This window comes from Gymnoscopelus microlampas, assembly GCF_963454915.1.
Source record: "Gymnoscopelus microlampas genome assembly, chromosome: 21".
In the NCBI taxonomy this organism is placed as follows: domain Eukaryota; kingdom Metazoa; phylum Chordata; class Actinopteri; order Myctophiformes; family Myctophidae; genus Gymnoscopelus; species Gymnoscopelus microlampas.
Window position 1 is genome coordinate 9684233 of NC_139958.1, and position 25977 is coordinate 9710209.

General features: G+C 42.1%; 1 long non-coding RNA gene across 1 annotated transcript in view; it reads left to right on the plus strand.

Moving 5' to 3' along the window:
- Positions 1–25977, plus strand: part of LOC311037530 — a 439052-nt gene that overhangs the window by 134951 nt on the left and 278124 nt on the right. The window lies entirely within an intron of this gene.

Consider the following 25977-nt stretch of genomic DNA (forward strand, 5'->3'; position numbering starts at 1 on the left):
AGTACGGTACTCCACTCGATACAAGATACAGGCCCGGCCAGGACTGTATTTTCACTGGCACGTTTGCCGCTATATTTAGAGCTAGGGAGGGGCAATGAGTCTAACTTTGTTTTTACGACAGATATATTTTTATACCTTTAACATTTTAAATAGTCTTTTGTTGTTGTTCTTTTGCACTTCAATGTCTTGTTTTCATAACGCTGGCTCCCTGACAAATATTTCTATTGATTCCTGTATGTCAAAAAGTCTCTGAAATGGCAGATATATTTTTATACCTTTAAAATTCAATTGTTTTTTTATGTTGTTCTTTTGCACTTCAAATGTCTTGTTTTCATAACAACAAAAAAAGCTGAATATTTCTATTGGTTCATTCATGTATGTCAAAAAGTCTCAAAAAGAGACCGTGCAGTACAACATTTTAGATTTTTGTTATGCAGTTATCTTGTGGCTGAAGTGGGTATTATATGTTTTGTAATAATAATCAAAATCTACAAAGTAACTAGTAACAAAAGTTTCCAAATAATTGTAGTGGAGTAAAAGTACAATATTTGCCTCTGAGGTGTAATGGAGTAGAAGTAAAAGGACTGAAAATTGGAAATACTCCAGTAAAGTAAATATACCTTAAAATTGTACTTACTGTAAGTACAGTACTTGAGTAAATGTACTTAGTTACTTTACACCACTGGTTGAGGGACCTTCGACGTTCCTTGAATGTGTAACTCTGAGAGTGTAGAAATGGAACCAAATGGACCCGTGTACACAGAGTTATGGTGGTCCTTGAAAATAAAACCTTTGAGAACCACTGTACTGGTGGACTTCTAATGTGCCGTAGTGTCATAGTAAATCAGTGTCATACATAATATTCAGAAGAAAACCTGAAGACTGACATTCAGGTCTTAAACTAGACCTCACACCTAAGACTCAATAACTGCTCATTATGCAGAAACCTCTTTTTTTCTCCTCCATATTTTAACTTTTAGTGTAGCATACTTGATCATACTACAGCGTCAACCAAAGAACAAGATTTATATTCAGCATCTCCTCTGTGGTCAGTAGGGACACACTGAGGACACTATCTGGAGCACTCATCCAATGTCATTTCAACTATGCATGCACCTCATGGTACCTTAGTACCACAAAGGCATTAAAAACAGACAAACTGGTCAGGTTACTACTTGGCCTCACACCCAGACCTCACCTAACCCTTGCTCATTATTCTATAGGGTGGGATGGCTCAGTATATATACAGATATTGGGATGCCCTTCATCTGACGTTTACACTTTTATTCACGTCAGATTGTGCGAATGGATTCAAAGTCAACAAGCATGAAATGTGATCTCTTCTGCTCTCACACTTTGTGACTGGCTGACCAGTGTGGAAAAAGTACTTACATTCTTTACTCAAGTAAAAGTATTAATACTGCAATGTAGAAATACTCTGTTACAAGTAAAAGTCCGGAATTCTAAATTTACTTACGAGTATAAAGTACAAAAGTATTTGGTATCAAAATGTGTTTTAAGTACTGAAAGTAGAAAGTAGGCTACTCATTATGCAGAATGTCCTATTTCACAAGTTTTCAAATGTATAACAGGTATACTACTCTTTTGAAAATAGCAGATCTACAAGCTCACAATGCATCGCATCGGGTTAATACATACCTTCTTAATAGATGACCATGAACTAAATCATATTCAGTTTACTGAGATGACGTGCACGCAACTGGATATTCTTATTGACAAGTACACTGTTAAATCCTCAGTGTTCATTTATCCATTTGTACACTCCCCAGAATTAACTCTGAGGGTTTTACAGTGTATACTGTCATCACAGGGGTCAGCTGTGTAAACACAGATTAACCTCTCCCATTACACTAACCCTGCTGAACACTGAAACCCTCAGTGTTCCATTGACCCTGAGAGGGTACAAATGTTACCAAACACTAGGGGACAGAAGTCCAGAGCCGAGCGTGCTCTACTGTCAATAGTTTCAAAGGAGGATAGACGTGTGCAGACTCTCAGTGAACAGTCTGCACTCTTGGGCCTATACTCTTGGACCCCTGGGGGTCCCCGACCCACGGGTTGAGAACCCCTGCCATAAGGAACTGCTTGTACACTGACATGTCCCGTACAGATAGAAACACTTCAGATTGGAAACCATGACATGAGGCTGGGTACATGTTCACACTCTCAGAGTTGAATTACCACCCCGGGTTTTACTGTGTGTGAAAGCTTAGAGAGTGACAAACAAGTGAGAAGGAGAGACAGGATTTGAACCATACAAGCCAGCAGGGATAGATATGGGTCCAGAGAAGTGTCTGAAATTAATCATTTTAATTGATGTACAGTGGCAGGATGTACAGTAGAGTACAATACAATACACTACAGAACACACACACGCACGGACCAATCGGCATGGCATTTTGCATGCACGCACACTCCCAGTAGGCCATGGAAGAACCTCTATAATGTTTTATGAAAATACATTTGGGCCGACTACATCGCCTATCATACTATACCTTTGGACCATAACAACGTCACATACAAAAATGTCACATTAAAACAATTTTATTTAACTACAGTGCAATATCAATACAGTAGCCTTTCACATCTTGAGAATGAGACAACAAAGAACAAGCAGTTAGAAATCCTTACAAATTCTACTGAGAAATAACCTATGCCCAGAGATAACCTATGCCCAGGTTCATTTCAAAACATTCAATGGCAAGCGTATGCGATTGGCTCGCTTTAAAACAAAGCTACAGAAACAAGCAATTATCATTTCAACCTGTTACATGTTGTGTGTGTGTGTGTGTGTGTGTGTGTGTGTGTGTGTGTGTGTGTGTGTGTGTGTGTGTGTGTGTGTGCGTGCGTGCGTGCGTGCGTGCGTGCGTGCGTGCGTGCGTGCGTGCGTGCGTGCGTGCGTGCGTGCGTGCGTGCGTGCGTGCGTGTGCAGCTCCATGCACATTTTGTAAGGATGCTGTTAATGTGTGTGTACATGTTGTGAGTGACTCTGATGAGTTACTTTATTTGTTTGGGTATAATGTTCATTATGAGACGGCACAATGTCTGTCAACTGATTTCCGTCATGATTTGGGGGGGGGGGGGGGGGGGGGTCCCAAATGACAGTGAAGGGACAATTTAAAGACTTTTAAGACCTTTTTAATACCTAATTTCATTTTCAAAGTCATCAACGAACTATACTACAAGAACTGGTCAAACCTTGGCCAAATTGTCAAATAATATAAGAAAGAGGCAGAAATTGTGAAAATAGCGTTGCGAGGCGTTGTGAGCTTGTAGATCAGCTATTTTCACAATATTTATCTGTGGGAAGTGAACTGAGTCAAATTTAATGTAATGACTCAACTCCTACTATTCCCAAGTAGGGGGTTCAAATATGATTAAAGTGGGGGGTTGTGGCCTGAAAAGGTTCTCAAGGACCCCCAAATTGATATGTAATTGGCCGTGGACCCCCATCTGAAAATGTTTTGAGCCAGGGACCCCCAGAAGCAAAGATTGTGTACATTTTTTTTTTTAAATCAAAGATTTTTGAATAACAGCAGATCTACAAGCTCGGCGCGAAGTGACGCGATATGAGCTTGTATATCTGCTATTTGTGAATAGCCAAAGTATTTGTGACGCAATATTAACACATCTGGCTGGGGACCCCCTAGGTACCCCCGCCAAGGACCCCTGGCGGGGGTCCCCGGACCCCACTTTGAGGACCAACGGTGTAGACAGAAATGGCGCCAATCTCATAACGAGCATCAGCGAGGACCAATCAGATGACGATAGCTTGAAAATGGGAGAAAGTGGTAATCTCTAATAAGGCCGCTCACAGCCATTGCAGCCGTCTCCGTAAACAAGGTTACCGGGACATTGCTGGGTGATGGTTATCCCGTTGGAGCAGTGATGGAAGGTGTTGCTGTCCTCTTCGTTCTCGAAGATGCCGTCGGCCCTCCCTTCGCAGAACCTGCTGCTGGGCACGTCGTCGCGGGGGAAGTCGCAGCATTTGCAAACCGCGGAGAAGACGAGGCCGGCGGGACACCTCAGGAGGTAGGTTATCCCGAAGTGGCATTGGAAGAAGGAGCCGGGGTCCGCGGGGTTCCCAAAGAGGCCGCTGGGCCTCCCTCTACAGAAGGTGCTGGTGGTGGTGGCAGCGGTGGTGGCGATGGTGGTGCCGGTGGCGTCACTGGGCACGGCGGTAGTGGTGGCAGCAGTGGTGGTGGGGTCAGCTACATAGGGTCAGATAGGGCCAGGATTGGGACGGGAGGGAGAGTGAGAGTGAGAGTGAGAGTGAGAGTGAGATACTGAAAATCCGAACACAAGTTAATCCATTTAGACCTGAGGGGGCGATTCTACAAAATGCCCTCCAAATCAGTAGTTCAAGCATTTTCACACTTTCAAGATTTTTCTACATTTTTACAAAAATAGCAGATGTGCATGCAAGCTTGCAGCGCGGCACAAAGTGACGTGCTGTGAGCTTGTACATCTGCTATTTTTGAAAAGCCAACGCTGAAATCTAAAATAACACAGATGCTTTCCTGGTTTTTAACGGGTTAAAGGAATAGCTCACCCAACAAATGATTTTGTTTCTATCGTTTACCTATACCCGGTGGTGTATTTGAGTTTTAGTCTGTAAAACATGCCTTAACGGTGAATCCAGAATCCCCAAAAAATACGGAAAAACTTGATGAATGGAATTAATCCGAGACCCGAACTAACGACAGCAGAACCATATAAAAGAATCCGTCCATAAAGTCCAAAACACCGCTCCTATTATCATTTATATTCTCTTCTACCGAAGTCAGAGAAACGTCTACCGAAATATCACGAAAGAAGAAGAGAAATAAACTTTTAAACACTTCCGGGCTAAACCGGCTCATGCACAAGCGAAGAACGTGCCTGTTAATTCCGGCTGAACCCTATACGGGCACGCCCATGCGTATAAACGGTAGAAATAAAGTCATTCCTTGGGTGATCTACTACTTTAAAAGGAGTTGATGGAGATAAAAATGTAGTCAGCTTACGTCTAACATCAGCGATGACACATCTCAGCTTTGACTGAAATCTGCTCGTTTCAGTTAGACTGAAATAGAATGAAGTAGACAACATTACGGCTGGGTGCAGTTCACAAAGTTGAAATCGAAAAATGAAATTATGACTAGTTTAAAGGAGTAGTTCACCCAAAAAAAGTACTTATTTTCTATCAATTACACACCCCATGAAGCCTTGAGTTCATTGAGATGTTTTTGTTTTTGTCACATTCCTGAGCCAATATCCTCAAATTATTGGTTTAGGAATATGACAAAAACTTAATTGGGCTTAATTGATACAAAATATTATTTGTTTTGGGTGAACTACCCCTTTAAGTAAGTAGTCACGTGGATGGTTTAATGTTAAAGTTAAAGTTTACCTGTTCACTTGTGTTTCAACAATAAAGCAAATAGGGAACTGACGATTCACTTCATTGGCAGTTGGTATCCATGTAATGACATGCATTTGACTGGAGATCCTGGTCTTCCTGATTCCTGATGGTCCACTGATCTGAAGATCAAGGAACCTATACAAGATGAACAAGGTTTAAAAAAAATGGAATTCTTTTTTCAAGAGAATTTCTTGAAAATTTCAAAAAATTTAAAATTCTATGAATTAAAAAAACGCTTTTAAGAAATAGTGGTGCGTTGTAGAGCCGCTATTTTCATTACTATTGAAATGGGGCTATACTATAGTATTTTTCGTCTCTGTTGGGAGGAAACCTCATATGTCCAAAACTGTAACTTTTCAGGAATACTAAAAAATAGTACAAGTAGCAGATCGTCAAGCTCAAAACGCGCTGCGCCGCGTTTTGAGCTTGTGGGTCTGTTACTTTTGATGCTTTTGTGTGACACTGTGGTATGATCAAGTAGGGCGTTAACATATGGAGATCAGAGGTTTCTGCTCGACGGCAACGTTTTGTACGTTTGGGTCCCAGGGAGACACCAAATCTCTCCGTTGAGTCTCGAGCTGAAAGAGTTTGGTTTTAAAGTGACGTTTCCTGACCTTCTGCGTCGTGACAGAGCTTTGACTCTGATCTCAAGTGGCACGCCGGCTAAGACGGGAAGATAAGCTCCGTTGGATGGAGTAGGAGACACGATCAGGGGAATAAATTCACCGGCACAACACGATGGGGCGTCTGGCTCAACTGAAAGTCAAATAGATAAAAACACAGTCAGAATGATGATGAAGCACGAGAATGTTATAGAGAAATGCTTCAAATGTACATTAAATTGTTGAAAGATTGTCTAACCGAAAACAGAGAATTGCAGAGGAACCCTGCTTAACGCCTCTGTCGTTGGTACTATCCTGGAGGATCCATCGCTGAAGGTGAGAGTGATTTGTTCTCTGGGAAAGTCTTCCAATATGAGCTCAAATGCAAGGTCTGATTGGCTGACAATGCCAGTGAGGTTGTATGTCAGGAGGCAGTTAGTCTGAAGAAAAGAAAGGAATTTGACTAATATTATACAGCTGACAAATGACATGACGTGACACTACAGTATATACAGTATCTCATGCTGTCGGGCAAAAACCAACTATGAAATCCCAAAATATAAACTTTTCAGGAGATGAACAAACCACGTTTTGGAAGCAACACAATACGGCCTCATCAAAGTTGGAATGGTGACTTTATACATTGTCAGATACTTGAAATGTTTTCCTTATATTATCATCACTTTACCCAAATACAGCTCAAGTGGAGTTAGGAGAGTTTTCACCATTGATTTGGAGATAGTTCTTTTGTCCATCATTGTTTATAATGACCAAGTCAGATAAAAAAAAAAAAAAAAACTAAGTTGGAGTAAGGTGGTTTGAACGACAGCTTGAGAATCCAATGGAGTTAGGAGGTTTAGTCCAACATCCACACACAGATTTATTTAAAGAAATAAAAAAGTTGAAAAATGTAGACAGTTGGTTTCTGTCCGTCAGCGACCGCCACACACACACACACACACACACACACACACACACACACACACACACACACACACACACACACACACACACACACACACACACACACACACACACACACACACACACACACACACACACACACACACACACACACACACACACACACACACACACACACACACACACTTACTTGGTCTAAGAAGAATCCTGGAGGTTGGTTGCATGGACCACAGTTAGGGGGTTCTTCAAAGCTGCATCTCACCCGGTCGCCATCAGGATCGAATGCTGTGAAATTCACTGTCCCGGGACAGTTTGGATATATCCTGTGACGTGAGGAACAGTTCAGTGAGGTTGAGTTACTCCACTGTGGAGCAGTGTGAAAGGGATAGTTCACCCCCAAAATGACATTTTTTCTATCGATTACACACCCCATGGAGATTTTTTTGTTTTTGTCGCATTCAGCCAATAGTTTGATGAACGGCTACGGCTCCAGTAGGAGACTGAAAGTGTCAACTTTGAGTCTCCTACCGGAGACATTACTATCTTTCCGCTGGTCATCAAATTATTAGCTTAGGAATGCGACCAAAACAAAAAAAAATCCATGAATTCAATGCTTCATGGGTTGTGTAATTGATAGAAAATATGTCATTTTTTGGGTGCTTGTGGAGCAGTGATTTGCATTGATGGAAAAGGTACTCACATTTTTTACACAAGTAAAAAGTATCAATACTTTAATGTAGAAATACTCTTTTAGGGCACGGTCACATGCACCACACATTTTGTTCTACCTATGGGGCAGAATCTGCCATTGCTTTTCAATGGGAACAGCTTGGTTTGATGGTCTTGCACATCTTTTTGCTCGACGTGCCTTGAAGGTGGCTACGGGGAGCGTCCTGAAAGTGAGTGACAGGTGTGTCACTGGTTATTGGGACAGAGTGCGCTGCATGCTATTCAGTTTTTTAGAATGCGCTGGCTGCAAAAAAACAGTCGGCCGCGCACAACCTGAGTTTATCAGCGGGCAGCCATAGTTTGGTGTGACCGTGCCCTTACAAGTAAAAGCCCGGAATTAAAAATGTACTTGAGTAAAAGTACAAAAGTATTGGCATGAAACTTAAAGTACCAAAAGAAGAAAGTACTCATTATGCAGAATGTCCCATTTCACAAGTTCTCGAATCTATAAAATGTACAAAAAATCTTTTGAAAATAGCAGATCCACAAGCTCAATGCGCCGCATCTCGACGCATTGTGAGCTTGTGGATCGTAAAGTAAAAGTACCTCAAATTGTACTTACATGTACTTAGCTTTAGGGACATGTATGATAGTTTTGTTGTTATAGCATATGACATGTATAACAGTTATGAAGTCATTACCATATTACATGCAGAATAGTTATGAAGTCATTACCATATTACATGTATAATAGACAGTTTTGCTGTCATTACCGTAGGACATGTATGATGGTGGTGAGGGGAGACGTGTTAGACTCTCCGGTATCCGAGCGGATTCCCAGGTCCACTTGTGCCGTCATTGTGAATGGAAATGGTGAGGTCCAATTATAGTAGAACCAGAAAGAATTGTTTGGGGCAAAGCTGTTTACATTCAAGATAAAAAACAAACAAACAATATTACAACTCCCCAGTTAGGTATGCAGATTAGGCCACTGACCCCCATTTTGATACAATATTTTATCGCTGGAACCACAATCTGCACTGTAAAATCTTCCATGTTAATTAACTCTGAGTGTACAGATTATTTTTTTCCAAATTCACAGCATATGGGTCAGGGGGTCAAAATTCAACTTCTCCAGTAGGCTTTAAATTAGCTCAGTCAAAATAAATTCAGGACTTGGGGGACCCAGGGTCGAATGCGGGATAGGACATGAGAGTTTGGCTTTAAGTTCTCATTACAAGAAGCAAATAAAGTTCATTATTTGTATAACTGTGGTTGTTAAAATATGTGAAGATATAATTTCCCCTTTGTAAAAAATATAAATGTCCTCACCTAATCACAAAAGGTCTGTTACCAGCCAACACTCTTGTGGTCACCACCTCCTGTAGGCACCTAGGATGGGATGATAATCCTTATTATCGTTTATCGTGATGAAGAACGCTCACAATATATAGTCATATCACAGAGATTTTTATTTATGGCAAAATTGTTCGTCATATACACGACCCGAGATGGCTCTGTACTTGGACAGATTTCTTCCCGTCTACACCAAATCTCTTTGCCAAAAAAGCAGATCTACAAGCTCACAATGCGTCACTACGCCACGCATTGTGAGCTTGTAGATCTGCTATTTTTGGCGAAATGTTCTCCCCAGAATATGGATGCTGGGGTGCAAATGTGAGTTTTAAGCAGTTTGATTATCGTGAAAATATCGTCAATCGCATTTTGGCCACAACAACAATCGTGACACGACATTTTATATATCATCCATAGACAGTAAAAAGTATGGACAAAGTCACACCCATAGACTCTGCAGACCTTAAATGAAGCCCATTTTTCAGCAATTTCAAATCATATTTGATATATCAAGGGGCCAGAAACTGGCCCCTTGATATCATCCCATCCCTCTAGGCACCTCTCTCTGCTCGTATCAATAACTGTGGCGATGCTACTGTTCTGGTTTCCACAGTCTCCACGGTCACAGACGGTGGCGTTCTCAATGACACTCGCCATGATGCACATGGTAGCGGCTGCCTTAATGCGAAGTTCCACCTGCAAACAAAACGTTAACAAATGGCTTGAATCTGAATGAGTGGAACAGCAAAATACCATTGTCACAATACAAAAAAAAAATGCAAAAAAGATAATAATTAATTAATAATTCAATGTTGTTCAGGTTATTACGGGCATTAGTGAGCTTTCTGTTTTTTATCCTCAGATGATTTTTTTTTTACCCCTTAAAACCAGGAAACATCTGTGTCATTTTGAAATTTGCTTGTCAAAAATAGCAGATATACAAGCTCACAGCGTGTCACTTCCGTGCCGCACTGCAAGCTTCTACATCTGCTATTTTTTAACGTTTTTGAAAAATCTTGAAAGTGTGAGAACTACTGATTTAGAAGGCATTTGTAGAATCGGCCTCAGGTTTTAATGGGTTAATTATGTATATTGTATGGGCACATGCATAAAAACAGACCAGTGACTAAACAACAACAACAACAACAACAATAATATAATAATAATAATAATAACCAGTGGTGTAAAGTAAGTACATTTACTAAAGTACTGTACTTAAGTACAATTTTGAGGTACTTTTACTTTACTGGAGTATTTCCAATTGTCTATAGGCTACTTTTACTTCTACTCCACTACATCTCAGAGGCAAATATTGTAGGCCTACTTACAATTATTTGAAAACTTTAGTTACTAGTTACTTTGCAGATATAAATGATTACATTATAAAGCATATATACATTAACCATTTTAGCCTTATTTTATACCTAGGCTATTTGAAAATAGCCGATCTACAAGCTGTAGATCTGCTATTTTCAAACTACTTTTATTTTTGAATTCCGTACTTTTTACTTGTAACAGAATACTTCTAACATTGCAGTATTGATACTTTTTTACTTCAGCAAAACATTTGATTACTTTTTTCCACCACTGAATAATATTTACCTCAAATGTCCCATCAGGAGAGCGTCCTAGTGGGTAGAAGGTCATGGATCCTCCGTACAGTAAAAAACGTATGGGAGTCTGTGCGCTCACAGCGGTCACAGCAGTGGACACCAGCAGTACCAGCAACAGCATCATGATGGATGGTTGGATGGAGTCTGTTTACCTGTCTCTGTCTGATCTGCTCCCCTCATAGACAACTAGCCCTTATATACACCGTCACAAGGAAATGAAACCAACACCTCATTGTAAACCAAACAAAAGAACATGAAACATGACCAGTTTTATCATGCGATGTGATTCTGTGTTAAGCAGGTCACATTCAGTGGTGGAAAAAAAGTACTCAATTTCTTTACTTAATTAAAAGTATCAATACTGTAATGTAGAAACACACTGTTACAAGTTAAAAGTCCTGAGTGAAGGTACAAATGTATTGGCATCAAAATATACTTAAAGTACTAATTATGCAGACTGTCCTGTTTCACAAGGTGCCATTATGTATAAAATGTATAAAAATATTTTGAAAATAGCAGATCTACAATTGCATCGCGACGAGATCAGATATTTTCAAATAACCAAAGTTTAATGGGGCTGACGTGGGTAATGTATGTTTTGTAATATCTACAAAGTAACAAATAAATGTAGTGGAGTAAAAAGTACAATATTTGCCTCTGAGATGTAGTGGAGTAGAAGTATTGAAATTTGGAAATACTCCAGTAAAGTAAAAGTACCTCAAAATTGTACTTAAGTTCAGTACTTGAGTAAATGTACTTCGTTACTTTCCACATCTGAAGTAGCTGCAACTCAGATTTAAACAAGGTTGCAGCTGCAGCCAGTCGTGGAAGAAGTACTAACAAAAGAAGTACTAACAAAATTACGAAGTCGTTTTGTTTTAATATAAATTATTTGCTTTATTAAAATGTAGATAATTGCCAAACAAATTCAAATAACTTCAGAAATCTTCAATAGAAATATCAATAATAGTGAAAATATCACATCGCATTGTGTTTTTAAATAGGGTATAAGCTGTAAATGAATCATGTACTTTTTCAAGTCAAAAGTTAAATTGCCATCTTTGAAATGTAGTGGAGTGAAAAGTATCCTACAAAACAAACACTCAAGTAAAGTACAGGTACTCAATTTTTTTTACTTAAGTACAATACTCAGGTAAGTGTACTTCATTACTGTCCTGTCCACCACCATTTCTGAGAATGAAACTCTTCTCAAATTCCTCCAGTCTTCTGTCTATGTGGCCTGGATTGCATTGTGTTATTGTAGTAGATATTATTCACTGTTATTAGATGCGCTCAGTGGTGGAAAAAGTAGTCAGACGTTTTTACTCAACTAAAAGTATAAATACAGCAACGTAGAAACACTCCGTTAACATTAAAGTTAAAGTCCGGAAGTCAACATTAGGTAAAAGTACAAAAGTATTGGCATCACAATATACTTTAAGGACAAAAAGTCAAAGTATTCAATTTGCAGAATGTCCCATTTCACAAGTTTTCAAATGTCTAGCTTGTAGATCTGCTATTTTCAAATAGCTGAAGGGCTGAAGTGGTTAATGTATATGTTGTAATAATAAATCAATCAACAAAGCAACTAGTAACTTAAAGTTTTCAATTAATTCTGAGATGTATAATGGAGTAGAAGTACATGTATTGAAAATGTAAAATACTTCAGTAAAGAACTTAAGAACAGTACTTGAGTACATGTACTTAGTTACGACAACCAGTATCCCTCATCCAGATCAGAGTTGTTTTGCAGATATTTATTTACATTAAAGACAAAAACAATGTTACAATACAGTCAAGGTTACCTAAGAGTCAAACATATGCAATTCCATCCTACCGTGTGTGCGTGTGCATGTGTGTATGTGTGTTTGTGTTTTGATACTGGCACTGGAAAATGATCATGTTTAAGCAGTGGGATGTGTGTGTGTGTGTGTGTGTGTGTGTGTGTGTGTGTGTGTGTGTGTGTGTCTCAGTGGGTCTCCCTTTCCAACAGACACAGAAAGCTGTCTGCCCCAGATAATCAGAGATGGGATGGGGGGGGGGGGGCAGAGGGAGAAAGGGAGAGGGCAGAGAATGTCAGCTCCACCACTTCCTTCAGAACGATGAGTCACTGTTTTGCTTTATTCTACAGATGGGAGAGTGAGAGACAGAGATGTGTCACAACCCGGCCCATGGGGCCATGACAAATTGAGGAGGGCACGGTGGTAGTGCAAAAAGTTACAATAATTATTAACAAATAACTTCAATAATGCTTACAAAAAGGTGTGAGGAGTGTAATTTAGTTATCAGTAATGTAAGCATTGTAATGGATGTGTGATCATCAATGTAGTGTGTGGGTGTGTTGCAGCGTGTGTAAACTCAATCATAAGGGAAACATGCAAAAGGGTGCTGTCACTGTCATCTGGAGTGTTGATTTTGACAGAACATTTTTATTCAGTTTTAGTCTTTTGAATCAAATTCCATTTAGTTTCAGTCCAATTTTAGTCATCTGAAATGTTTTACTGTTAGTCTAGTTTTAGTCGACTAAATATCATAAGATTATAGTCGACAAAATCTACAGTTGATTTAGACGACTAAAATTTATTTTTGCGGTGACTTGATGGCGTCGTAATGGCTGATTTTACACTTGGTTGCATGCTGAAAATAGCCAATCTACAAGCTAGTGTGAGCTTGTAGATCTGCTATTTTCAGAGCGCAACACCTAAGCACAACCTAAAATGACTTGTCTTTTAGTTCTACCTGATCTCTTCTCCACTAGTCCCTCCATAACATTTTAGTCTAGTTTTTATTTGTTGACAAAATTGTCAATATATTTTAATCATCAAAACTTAACTTACCATAAAGGTAGTCGACGAACATTTTTCGTCATAGTTTTAGTCAACAAAATCAACACTGCTGGAGGGGGACACCTGGAATGGTTTTGGCACCCTCTCTTTTATAGGGCTCCAGGGAGCGTTGATCAGGTGCTCACAATGCACCTAATTGGGTGAACCCAAGTTGGCCAACGCCTATAGGCTCTGTGCAATAGCCAACTCTACTAAGTGGGAACACTCTGAGCCCTCCACCTCATCGTCTAAAATACTATTTTTGGACAAAATGTTAAATATTTCAGCGGAAGGAAAACATTTTTTAGTTACTCCGCCTCGCCCTCTACAGATACGGTCAATTGAATTTTTCTATTGACAAGAACTGTCAATAGAAACACCACTGGCCATGAAAAGTAATGACCAGAGAGAGGTATAATTGTGAAAAACAAAGGCAAGAATCCCCACTCTAGCAAATGGAACCCTGCTTGTTACTATAGGGATGTGGTCTTTTTGCTTGGCTCTGCCTCGGAGTTCAGAGGACAGGGTGATTGGGTGAAGTTTCAAAACAGCACATTCAGAGCTGGCAGTGCTGTAAAGTAACTAACTAAGTACATAATATTTACTCAAGTACTGTACTTAAGTACAGTTTTGAGTTTTTTTTTACCTTACCGTATTTCAAATTTTCAGTACTTTTACTTCTACTCCACCACATCTCAGAGGCAAATGCTATACTTTTACTCCACTACAATTATTTGACAACTTTAGTTACTACTTACTAGTTACTTTGTAGATTTAGATTATTATTACAAAACATGCATTAACCACTTCAGCCCTATATACATTTCAGCCATTGGAAAATAGCCGATCTACAAGCTCACAATGCGTCGCGTAGCGACGCATTGTGAGCTTGTAGATCGGCTATTTTCAAAATATTTGTATAAATTGTATACATTTGAAAACTTGTGAAACGGGACATTCTGCGTAACGAGTACTTTTTCTTTTGGTGTTTTAAGTATATTTTGATGCCAATACTTTTGTACTTTTTACTCAAGTACATTTTTAATTCAGCATTTTTACTTGTAACAGAGCATTTTTGCAGTATTGATACTTTTACTTAAGTGAAAAATGTGAGTACTTTTTCCGCCACTGAGAGCTGGGAGGAATTCAATGACTTGTTCAAGGACATGTCAGCCGGGTGTGTTCTTGCTGACACATGGAGTTTGAACTGGGTCTTCTTTCTGCCCTCTACATTCTACACCAGTGGCCGGCGACTACATTTAGCCTCTCTGGACACCTTTTCTTTTGCATGAGGTACTTAAAGGCCGGCCAGAGAAAGCCAAGGCAAGTGTATTTGTATAGCAAATTTAGCAAGGCAAATAGAATATAGAAAACATGAGGAAATGATAAAATAAAATAAAACGGAAAAATTCAAGTGTATAAATATAGCTGCAAGCAGCGATAATACGGGGCCAGTGAGAGAGAGAGAGAGAGAGAGAGACAGACAGACATGGAAACTGGAGAGAGAGAGAGAGTAATGGAAACTGGAGAGAGAGAGAGAGAGAGAGAGGGAGAGAGACATGGAAACTGGAGAGAGCGAGAGAGAGAGAGAGAGAGAGAGAGACATGGAAACTGGAGAGAGAGAGAGAGAGAGAGAGAGATGGAAACTGGAGAAAGAGAGAGAGAGCGCCATGGAAACGGAATAGATTGAAGAGAGACATGGAAACGGAATAGATTGATGAGAGAGAGAGATGGAAACAGAATGGATTGATTGGACATCTCAACCTATTGCCATTAACAGGAATCGAACTCTCAACCTTCGGACTAATAGGCTGCAACACTACCTATAGTGCTATAGCTTTGTCCAGGCTAATGTTGTCTGTTGAAGATCATAAACTCTTGCCTTCTGTCATGAACCAAGCCAACACTAAGATCACTCGTTCACAAACCATTTACCAATAGAGAAATTGTATGTCTCCTCGCAACCGAAAACAGTGAAAGCAGCCGATCTACAAGCTCAGAAACACGTTGCTATCTGAAAAGTTTTGAGATGGTAGATCGGCTATTTTCAGAATGAAGTATGTCATACATTGAAAAAACGTACTCTCAAATATGCATTTCAGGTTATCTTTACCATTTGCACATGTAGTCATTGATACAGTCATGTTGTTTGCAATTCAACTTAAATGAAGTCTGCACCAAGTGAGGCTTGAACTGGCAACCTTGAGATTGTGAGGCACTCATTTAAGGGAGACGCCATTGGACCAACAGACAAGGAACTGTGAAAAAGGAGATCAGACAGATAATACAGTTTCACGCAAATAGCTGAAAAATCCTGGGTTTAAGTGTTTTTCAAACTACTCAAAATTGCGGACAATCTAAGGGCGGAGCTTACTGGTCAAAGCGATATATGTGTTCCTCATGAGTCAAGGCACAAGTGTAAGCAAGTTTCAGGACTTTCGGCCAAACGAGGCATGACTTTTGCCTGTTTAAAGTTTGCATTTTCAAAAAATTGCTATAGCGCCCCCCTTTGGCCAATTGGAGTGAGATTGGTTTCAGTGATATTTGGAATGACTCTCTACATTACTGCAACGTTTCAAAGAAATGTGAGTCTCACATGTATGTGTTAGGGGCAGATGAATAATTTTCATAAAACTGCAATAGTTAAAATCTATTTCCTCCTGGGATTTTTGAGTAATCTGCACGAAACATTTTACACATGAACTTAGGACCTTTGCCGACAAAACAAAAGCGGCAGATTTTCCATAAGTGAAAAAATGCAGAAGTTATGAGCCAATGGCTCATGACCATCTACCATATGGCCGAGTTTCGTAAAAAGCGACTGCACGGTTCAGCCAGAACTGCGAAAAGTGGCAGAAGAAGAAGAAGAAGAAGAAGAAGAAGAAGAAGAAGAAGAAGAAGAAGAAGAAGAAGAAGAAGTGACAGAATAATGCCAATAATAAAACAGGTCCAGAGCTGAGCTCTGGCCCCGTAAAAAGTACTGACTTCTTTCTTTTACCTGATTTCTCATTGATGCTTTTAAGTAGAACTTCACCCATGCTGGCAGCAGGATTATAGTCTATTTGGGGAAAAGAACGTTATTTGTTGCACAGTTCTGTCGAGTTCAGAATGTGGGGATCAGGCCAGGCCTGCCACTTTCTTCATAAGTGCACTCTGGTGCTGAGGGTTCATGGCCTCATAGGTGTCCAGCTGGAGGGAGAAGGTGGCGTTTCCGGACGTCAGTGTCCGCAGGACGGTGGAGTAGCCCATCATCTCAGCCAGGGGAACAGTGGCTAGCAGCACTTTGTTGTCATGACGGCTCTGGATGTCCTTCACGGCCCCTCGGCGCTGGGCGAGGTCCCCCAGCGCAGTACTCAAATGCTCCTCTCGCACCGTCACCTCCAGTGACATCATAGGCTCCAGGATCTGTCCCCCTGCTTGCCTAAGAGCCTTGAGCATGCAGCGAGACACACAGGCAGACACCATGGCTGGAGATGTACCAGGTTCAATGCTCACTCTCTGGATCAACGTAGACAGCCTGGACCGGGTAACCTAGTAATGGGCCTTGGAGGTAAGAACTGTGCACTCCATTGGTCACTGCCTCTTTCAGCTCTGGTGACAGCAGCCCCTCCACCTCCTCATGGAAGGTGGGCTCATCACCAGACATGCTGGTGGAAGACGAGACGTCATCCATGGGACAGAGAGCCAGGTCTACTGTCACCACCTGTCTTCTGTCCCCAACCGTACGGTCCAGTGTGTCTGTAGCAGATACACGTTGCAGTATAGTCTCTCTGTATGCCACCTGCAATGGACCAAGGTGGGTCTCGATGCCGTACTCTCGTCTGATGCGATCGTGGATGATGTCAATGTGCAACTCTCCCATTCCACACAGAATTGTCTGTCCAGAGTCAGGATCAATCCTGACTTTAAGGCTGGGGTCTTCTCTCTGTAGGCAGGTGAGTGCATTGTCAAGATCTGCCTGTTTGGCCATGGTGGGAGGCTCTATGGTGCAGAAGAACACCGGCTCAGGGACCTCTACCCCGACAGTACCGGACTGGCTTGATCTCCAGGTTTCTTTTCCCCGGCCTCTTTTTGTGCCCGCCGGGCTGCGGCTGCAGCGGAGGCCTTGGATGACACGATGGTGTCCCCCGTCACTGTCTGCTTGAGGCCCACAGTCAGAGCAATGTTTCCAGCTGTCAGGGAGGAGATCGCCACATGCTGATCAGCAAACGGCACCAGCAGTCTGCTCATCCTCTCAATGTTGTTTCTGTTGATGTTGTGGACAGCCGTCTGGGCTTTCATGGTTCCAGAGTAGATGCGCAGGAACACCATAGGACCACGCTGTTTGTCATGGACTACCTTAAACGCTAGAGCACACAGGTCATCTTTGTACCACCTTACTACATCATGGTGCCCCTCACTGGGGTCAGGTAGGTAGGCTGTGATGGCGTCCAGAAGAGGCTGAACGCCTTTGTTTTTCAGAGAGCTCCCCAAGAGCACTGGAAGGGCTTTACGAGCCAGAGTCACACGCCGCAGAGCCTCCTGAAGTTTGATGGCGGGAATAGCATCACAATTATCAGCAAAATCACCCAGCAACAATTCAGCAAAGTCGTCATCCAGATCAGCAACCCGCTCAATCAAATCAGCTCTGGCTTCTTTAGCCTCTTGTAGGAGTTCTGCGTTATCGGATGGACTCAGCGGTTTCGTCTCAAATGAACGTCCGTCATCTTCCCGGGAAGTTGTCTTCCAGAAAATCTTCTGATTGGTTATTAAATCAACTAACCCTGTGAAGCTCTTCCCAATACCAATTGGAATCTGAAGGAGAAGGGGATTTGTATTCAGCTTCTCCTTTAAGCTCTCAATTGAAAAAGATGAGTTTGCGGCAGGCTTGTCCATCTTATTAAGGAAACAAATACAGGGAACATGATGCTTCTCTGCCTGCCTCCACACTGTCAGAGTCTGGGCCTCCACACCAGCAGAAGCATCAATCACTGCTACAGCACCGTCCAGAACGCGAAGCGCCCGCTCCACCTCTAGAGTGAAGTCAACATGACCTGGAGTATCTATAAGGTTGATCCGATGGCCTTTCCAGTCGAAGGTGACTGCCGCTGACTGTATGGTGATGCCCCGCTCTCTCTCCTGAACCATGAAGTCTGTCACTGTCCCCCCGTCGTCCACATCTCCTAGTGCCCGGGTATAACCAGAGTAATAGAGCATCCTCTCTGTGGTGGTGGTCTTCCCTGCATCAATGTGTGCCATGATGCCAATGTTACGAATCTTGGATATATCCGGGGTGACCAGAGTTCGCACAGACTTGACATCATCTGGCAGAAAGCTGTAATGTCTTTTTACAGGATGATTCAATCTCCATCTGCAGACATGAACCCCATTTCTAAGTTAAGCCAAGTTTCATGGCTGTAGGTCAAACAGGGCATGAGCTGTACCTGTTCAAAGTTGCCATTTTCAATTGAGTGCTATAGCGCCACCTTTGGACGAAAGATTGTGAGAATTATTGTCTCCGCCAGGCCGAAGGCATGGCGAGAGAGTATGTTTTACCCTCTGTCCGTCCGTCCGTCCGTCCGTCCGTCCGTCCGTCCGTCCGTCCTTCTGTCTGTGACCAGCTAATCTCCGCCACCGTTGGCCCGGTCGTTGTGAAACTGTGCACACACACTCCCTGGATGCCACAGCAGAACCTCTGCCCCACATTTTTTAGATCAGCCTGTCATAGCGCCACCATGGGGCCGACTTTTGCAAAACACATTTTTGGATATTACTCCTACAGATTTTGTCCAAAAAACACGCACATCAGTACACAGTATCTCTATAGTCATGTGATCAACAGGGATCTGTCCGATTTTCGAGATTCCATCCTGATTGGCTAAGATTGCCTCCCAAAGTTTGCAGGATTGCTCCGTTTTGAACACAATGCCTCAAATCATGAACGCAGCTTGCAATTTCCGTGAAATTTCACACGCACATTCCCACTAGGCCGAGGAAGAAAATGGCACATTTAAATCAGCCTCATGGTGGCGCTATAACAGGCCAATTTGCGTTTTTAACTATAACTGCACCGATCTGCCAGAAACTTTGCACGCACACTCTCTAGAGGCCAAGGAAAAACATCTGCGCTGCATTTTTCACATTTGCCCTTTATAGCGCCACCAGGAGGCCAACTTATGTAAAACACATTTTTTGATATTTTTGTTTCTTTCTGGGCAGCTCTTTGGGCAATCTTTGGTTGTATATAAATGTAATCTATAAATAAAGTTTGATTTGATTTGAACTGCTTCCTCCTCCGCGCTCCTCTGTGGGCAGCACTCAGCTGGGTGAAGCTGAAAACAAGTTCCCCGGCGGGATGAAAAAGGTCACCAAAAAACAAACAAGAACAAAACAAAAAAACATTGAAGACCCTTGCTCTACGGCACTGTTTCTCAACCAGTGGGTCGGCACCCAAAAGCAGGCAAGGGACCGTAATATATTGGGCACAGACTTCTTGGTCAAAATGAAATACTCCAGTAAAGTAAAAATACCTAAAAAGTGTACTTAGGTACAGAACTTGAGTACTGTACTGTACAATTAGACCATTGTCTATCCAAAACTAGATATTCAACTTGATGTTCACAGATGGAACAAGATACAGAGAGAGAGGGGGGAAACCTTTGGAAAATGTATTTGTTTCCTTGTCACGCAACCTCACACGCTTCACACTTGCAACATGGACATTCTGTACAGCATGATTTACACAGAGTTCTCTCTCTTGACAAACTGGCTATTTGACTTGAGTTCATTCAACCTCCACCATCAGTTTGATTCTCTTCCTCATAAGTTCACGATTTCTTCACCTCAACTGTGATGTATTTATCAGTGCCCGTTTACTTCTCTTTTCCACCAGCTATTAAACACCAGTTTATTTAATTACATTTCATTTTATTGAATGGAGGTACAGGACAACAGCATGTACAGTACTCGTTCATAAATAAATAAGTATATACATGAATCTATTCCATGTTCCCTGGTTATAAGTTATTTAGCTGTTCCTGTCGTATTTTTCACACTTACTGCGGGCTGTGATGACACACAGGGATCAATAAAGAGTAGCTATAATTTATGCACAATAAATGACAATGCGGAAATTTGAGGAAAGTATTGCAACAGCATGACTTTATCAACCTACAATGAGAGCATTATAGGTTGACTAGATACCCAAACTAGATATTCAACTTCATTTCCACAGATGGAACAAGACGGCGGTGGGTTCCAATTTCCGTGTGTGTGTGTGTGTGTGTGTGTGTGTGTGTGTGTGTGTGTGTGTGTGTGTGTGTGTGTGTGTGTGTGTGTGTGTGTGTGTGTGTGTGTGTGTGTGTGTGTGTGTATTGGCCTGTTATAGCGCTACCAGCAGGTCTAATTAGCAAAACATTTTTTGGGAACAAAATGCCTCAAATCATGCATGCAGTGTCCGATTGCCATGAAAGGCCTAAGAAGAAACGCCACCCTTTTCACATTGGCCTATTATAGCGCCACCAGGAGGCCACAATAACGTTTGTGACCTGGCGTAGACCTGTGCTCCGAGGAGCACTTTTTCTAGTTTCTTGATCGTTTTTCATGACCATCTAACATATGGCCGAGTTTCTTAAAAGCGACAGCACGGTTCAGCCAGAACTGCGAAAAGTGGCAGAAGTGACAGAATAATGTCAATAATAAAACAGGTCCAGAGCTGAGCTCTGGCCCCGTAATAATTTAATCAACCTCAGTTAAAAGGCTTCAGTTTTGAGGGTTGTAGCAGACCTGCACGTTCTCTGGGAGTTTGTTCCAGATATAAAAATCTTCTTGTTTTGTTCTAACTTCAACTCCAACTTCAAACAACTTTATTTTCCTTTCGGAACTTCGTTTGTGGTTTGTGGTTAAAACACAACATACTGTACATAAAATCACAATACATATATACCCAGGTCCCTATAAAAACACATTAAAAACTACTACTTAAAACAAAAGCAGGATCAAACTAGAAGATGTGCTCCTCGGAGCACAGGTCTCCGCCAGTACTGTTCCTGATTAATCCTGTCTTAAGTGTTACTTGATTAATACTGTCTTAAGTGTTACTCCGCCATTTCTCAGCCATTTCGTGATTACTCCTGTCTTACCTCACTTTGAAAGAGGCTAAGACTCTTTCAAAGTGACATATCTATTTATAGGCCGCTGATACGTCATGCGTCTCACTAGCCAATCAGAGCACACTCTTTCAACGTATTGTCACGTGTCACGTGAGGCTTGACCAATGTTAGCTTGGCCGAGGGGGGGGGACGGAAAGTGAAAACATAGTCTCCTGGCGGAGACAATAATATAGTGCTGCTTTAAACTTAACACATATGCACACATTATTGCATGTAAGATAAGACAATAATAAGGTAACAGGATAATAAAGATAACATGATTGAAAAAAGAAGGCAAAACCGACATGAGTGAGCTGAATTTCTTTAATTAAAAGAGAATGTTATTACAATATACATACTGTAGATCACACTTCCTTTTCTAAAGTACAGACATGCACCTTGCCATGCAGCACCTTTCCTTTGAAACTACACCTGATACACACTTATCACCATCGCTCTTTTTATTACTGTCCAGGACAACTGGCCAATGTTTCCATCCTCCATTCCATCCTGTTGCAGTAATTAAACACTCATCCACCTCCACTTCTCCACAGGTGCCGCTGCTGGCTGTTGTTAAAGTAAAGTAAAGTTGGAGTAGTTCACCCAAAAATAACTTATTTTCTATCAATAAAACACACGCCATGAAGCCTTGAATTCATGGAGATCTGTTTAGTTTTTGTCGCATTCCTAAGACAATAATTTGATGACGGGTGGCTGCTCAGTTTCATGCCGGATAGACTCCGCCGGTCATTGCCGGTCATCAAATTATTGAAAAAAAAAATCTCCATGAATTCAAGGCTTCATGGGGTGTGTAATTGATAGAAAATAAGTAATTTTTTGGGTGAACTACTCCTTTAAGCTCTGCCTTTCTGCTAAACTAATAAATGCATGCATATGTAAACAGATCACATACTAGTTGGTTCAACTATTAATTTATGCTGTGCTCAAAATGCTTTGCTTTTACTATAGCAAATAGGCTGAGTGACCATGGCATAGAATCAATTCACTTTTAATTCAAGCTATTTCAAATGGAATACGTGTATGAGAAATTATCATAACATTGGTAATGATAAAGCATTCACTTTCATTAAGTTCTACTTAATATAACAGATGTCATGTTATTTCTGAAGACAATTCCCTGCATTGATTATTACGTTGAACCATGAGCCATGTGAGGTGAGTTAACCACATATCTACATGGCCTTCCTCATGGGAAGTCCATTCTGTGGTGGGTACGGGGGGAAGAGGAACTTCCAAGAATCACCCCAACCAGAGAGGTTTTTGGCAGGTGCCTGCTTCAGGCTCTGCGGACGAACAACGAACCTCCAGGATTCGGACCATTCTTCAAAGAACTTATTATCTGCTGTTGTATCTGCCTCTTCCGCTGCGGGCTTCTTCACTGGGCCCGAACTCCTCTTGGGACGTGGTTGTGTTTTGCAGAGCAGGTGACATCCGGCCCATTTCTTCCCGTCTGGGTTGTCCTTGTTGATATTGACATACAAGTTCTTCTTCATATTGATACTTTTTGTCATGAGAACCCATGGGTCATGATCTTGTTGCTTGGACTTGGACGGACTGGATTTGTCTGTGGCTTGACTGCTACTGGGACCCATCAGGAACCTGTATGACTTCCCCCAAACCTTGAAGTATTGGGCAAAGTATTTGTGCTCCGAGTGGTCTTTGCTGATGGCGACAAAGAGGTGCTGTCTTCTACTATGAGTGCCTCTTGTGAACATCACCATGTGGCGTGATGGATTGGGAGAGCATTCTACCCAGGGTCTGTCGACATGGGGCATGGGGTTGGCGATTCTAAATGACATTCCCCATTCAGACGCCTGCTCGATGCCTGGGGCAACTGATTGCTCATGCGTGTCACTGTTCTTGCCTTGCTCAGTCATGCCCGACGAGCTGCTTAGCAAGCATGTTGCCTTCCATGACCCGCTCCACTGCTTTTCAGGATACCTCTCCCTGAAGATGTGGCCGTCAAACGATTGGCTCATCTTGGCTTTGGCTTTCTGCAAAGGCAGCTTCCCTCTCCAATGTTCAATCACCATCCATGCCTGCTGCTCATGCGAGTGCTCCATATGGAAGCCAGATTGCCTCCAGGCATGCATCCACTGGGTGAGGGACGGTCTGTCATGGTGGAACTGAGAGTCGGAGACCATCCAGGATTCCTGCCAGTCAGCTACAGACCTCTGCCTTCCTCTCTGCTCAGGCTGGCCTGGTTGGTGGTGATGGTGGACCTCTGGCTGGTGCCGGGGCCTAGTGGGCATCCTCCAAGAGTCATCCCAGATATGCGCTGCAGCCGGGCCATTTTTGGGCATCACCATGGGCTCTATGAAATGGTTGCGCTCCACGGCACGGTCGGGTCGGACTCTGGGAATGGTGGCCCAATCCTGCTGCCAAAGCTCAGCATCCTGATCCAGGGGTTTATTGGTGTACTTCCAGGACTCTTTCCACTCTGACATGTCAGGTTTTCTCTCACCACCCTTACTAGCTTCTCTGAAGGGTCTGGAGGGCTGAGGCCTCGTTCGTCTTCTCTGCTGCCTCATGTAGTGTTTCAATGTCTGCCAGGACTCTCTCCATTCAGTGCCAGAGCACGCATTTTCAAGATGTCTGAGGCGAAGCAACATGCTGTGCGTAAATTGCATCCTGGGTGGGTAAATCACCTCATTTCTCAGTTGCTCGTAGCGTGGGTCTGTTTTCTCAGTCAGGGAACGCTGCTCCTTTGGTTTCTCCACCTTCTCGACTTGTGTTTTTGCCGGCGCAGACTTCAGTGCTTTCTCTAACTCCTCACTTGGTTTTGAGTTGTTCTTGGTCATCTCCCATGAATGTTCCCACTCGGAAAGAGGCTTGCGTTCATCACAAGTTAGTGACTTCAACCAATCTCTGTACTTACTCTCACGTGACACAGACATGATGACCTTGTGAAGAGGCTCTTCTTCGTTGTCGTGAACACCATGAACATCTTTCTGCTTGGGAGAGGAAGCATCTGCAGCTTTCTTGAGGCCATTGGTTACCGCAACGGCGGCTCTCCATGACTTATCCCAATCCGCATGGTTACAAGTTTGAACGGAAGACGACTGCTTGGATTTGTAGTGGAGTTGGTGGTTCATGAATTTCCAACAACTGGTTGGCAAACCATTCTTCGTCTTCGGACTTTCGATGGGACCATTTGTTGGCTCAGTAGATTCAGCATGCTCACCTTCCTCTTGAGGCTTTGTTGATATCCATGAATCACTCCATTCTGATGAGCACAACTCCTCATTTTGGAGCTGAGTCTCCTCCAGTGGGCTGAGCATCCAATATTTTGGATCGTCGCTACCTTTCTGTGAAGATGCAGACTTTCCTGCTTGCCCTTTCTGCCTCTCGGAATTTTTCCATGACATCTGCCACTCATCTGTGGACAGGTCGAGATCCAGCTCACGAGACTCTGTCATCCTGTGAACGTAGTTTTCCCAGAGACCGAGGTCGCGGTGATCAACCAGATTAGGCCCGTTTGGCCAAGGTTTGACCGCTTCACTGTAGGGCTGCTGAACAGCCAGCCTCCAGCACTGGCCCCAGGTGGACACGACCTCCTCCCCCTCTGCTGGCTTTGGCAGTGACTTGTTGTACTTCCAGGCTTTGGACCAAACCATCATGGAAGGACGGGTCTGGTCAATGGACGTGAGCAACTGTTGCTTGAATAAATTCTTGTTTGGGATCTTCTTCTTGTCTTTGCTCATGCTAGGGCTTGGAAGTGTATTGCTTCTGGTCAGGGGAGCTTTACCCATGGGAGCTTTACCCACGCCACCTACTCCAGCACCTCTTCCACCGCCTCGGGAACTACTGAATCCTGGAGGAGCCTGAAGCGGTTGCTTGTTGGCGAAGGCATTGCTGCTGTCTATCTGGACGTCTAGAGTGGCACTTCTCTCCAGCTTCTTTGGTGATGCATATTTGACGCCCATTCTGATTGCCAAGCGTTGGGACCATTCCTCATTAATGCTGGGGAAGTAAACATAAAACCAAAATGTTAGTAGGCTAAGACCTAATACAAGAAAGTAATGTTTCTTTTTTTTTAAATCAACATTTTAGCTATGAGTTGAATAATTATCCTGGCTTTATTGATGGCCACTTACCAATGATTAATTAAAAGTATTGTTTATTAATGTTTTGGGGGCAATACTTTCTTTAAATAGAAATATCGTGTTCATCATAATCATAATCAACTGTACATCGGTTATGGCAATAGAAATATGGAATAGTTTTAAAAATGTGCTGTTCAATCTATAAGGAATAACTGGAGACTTAAAGGCACACTTTCATTAGACCTGACTATTATTACATTTTACGTGTTCAGATTATGAGCTGACAATTATTATCATAAAAAATCTTCAGTAATCTTCAATAAAATGTTTAAAGACAATATAGTAGATCAATATATAAAACTTCATC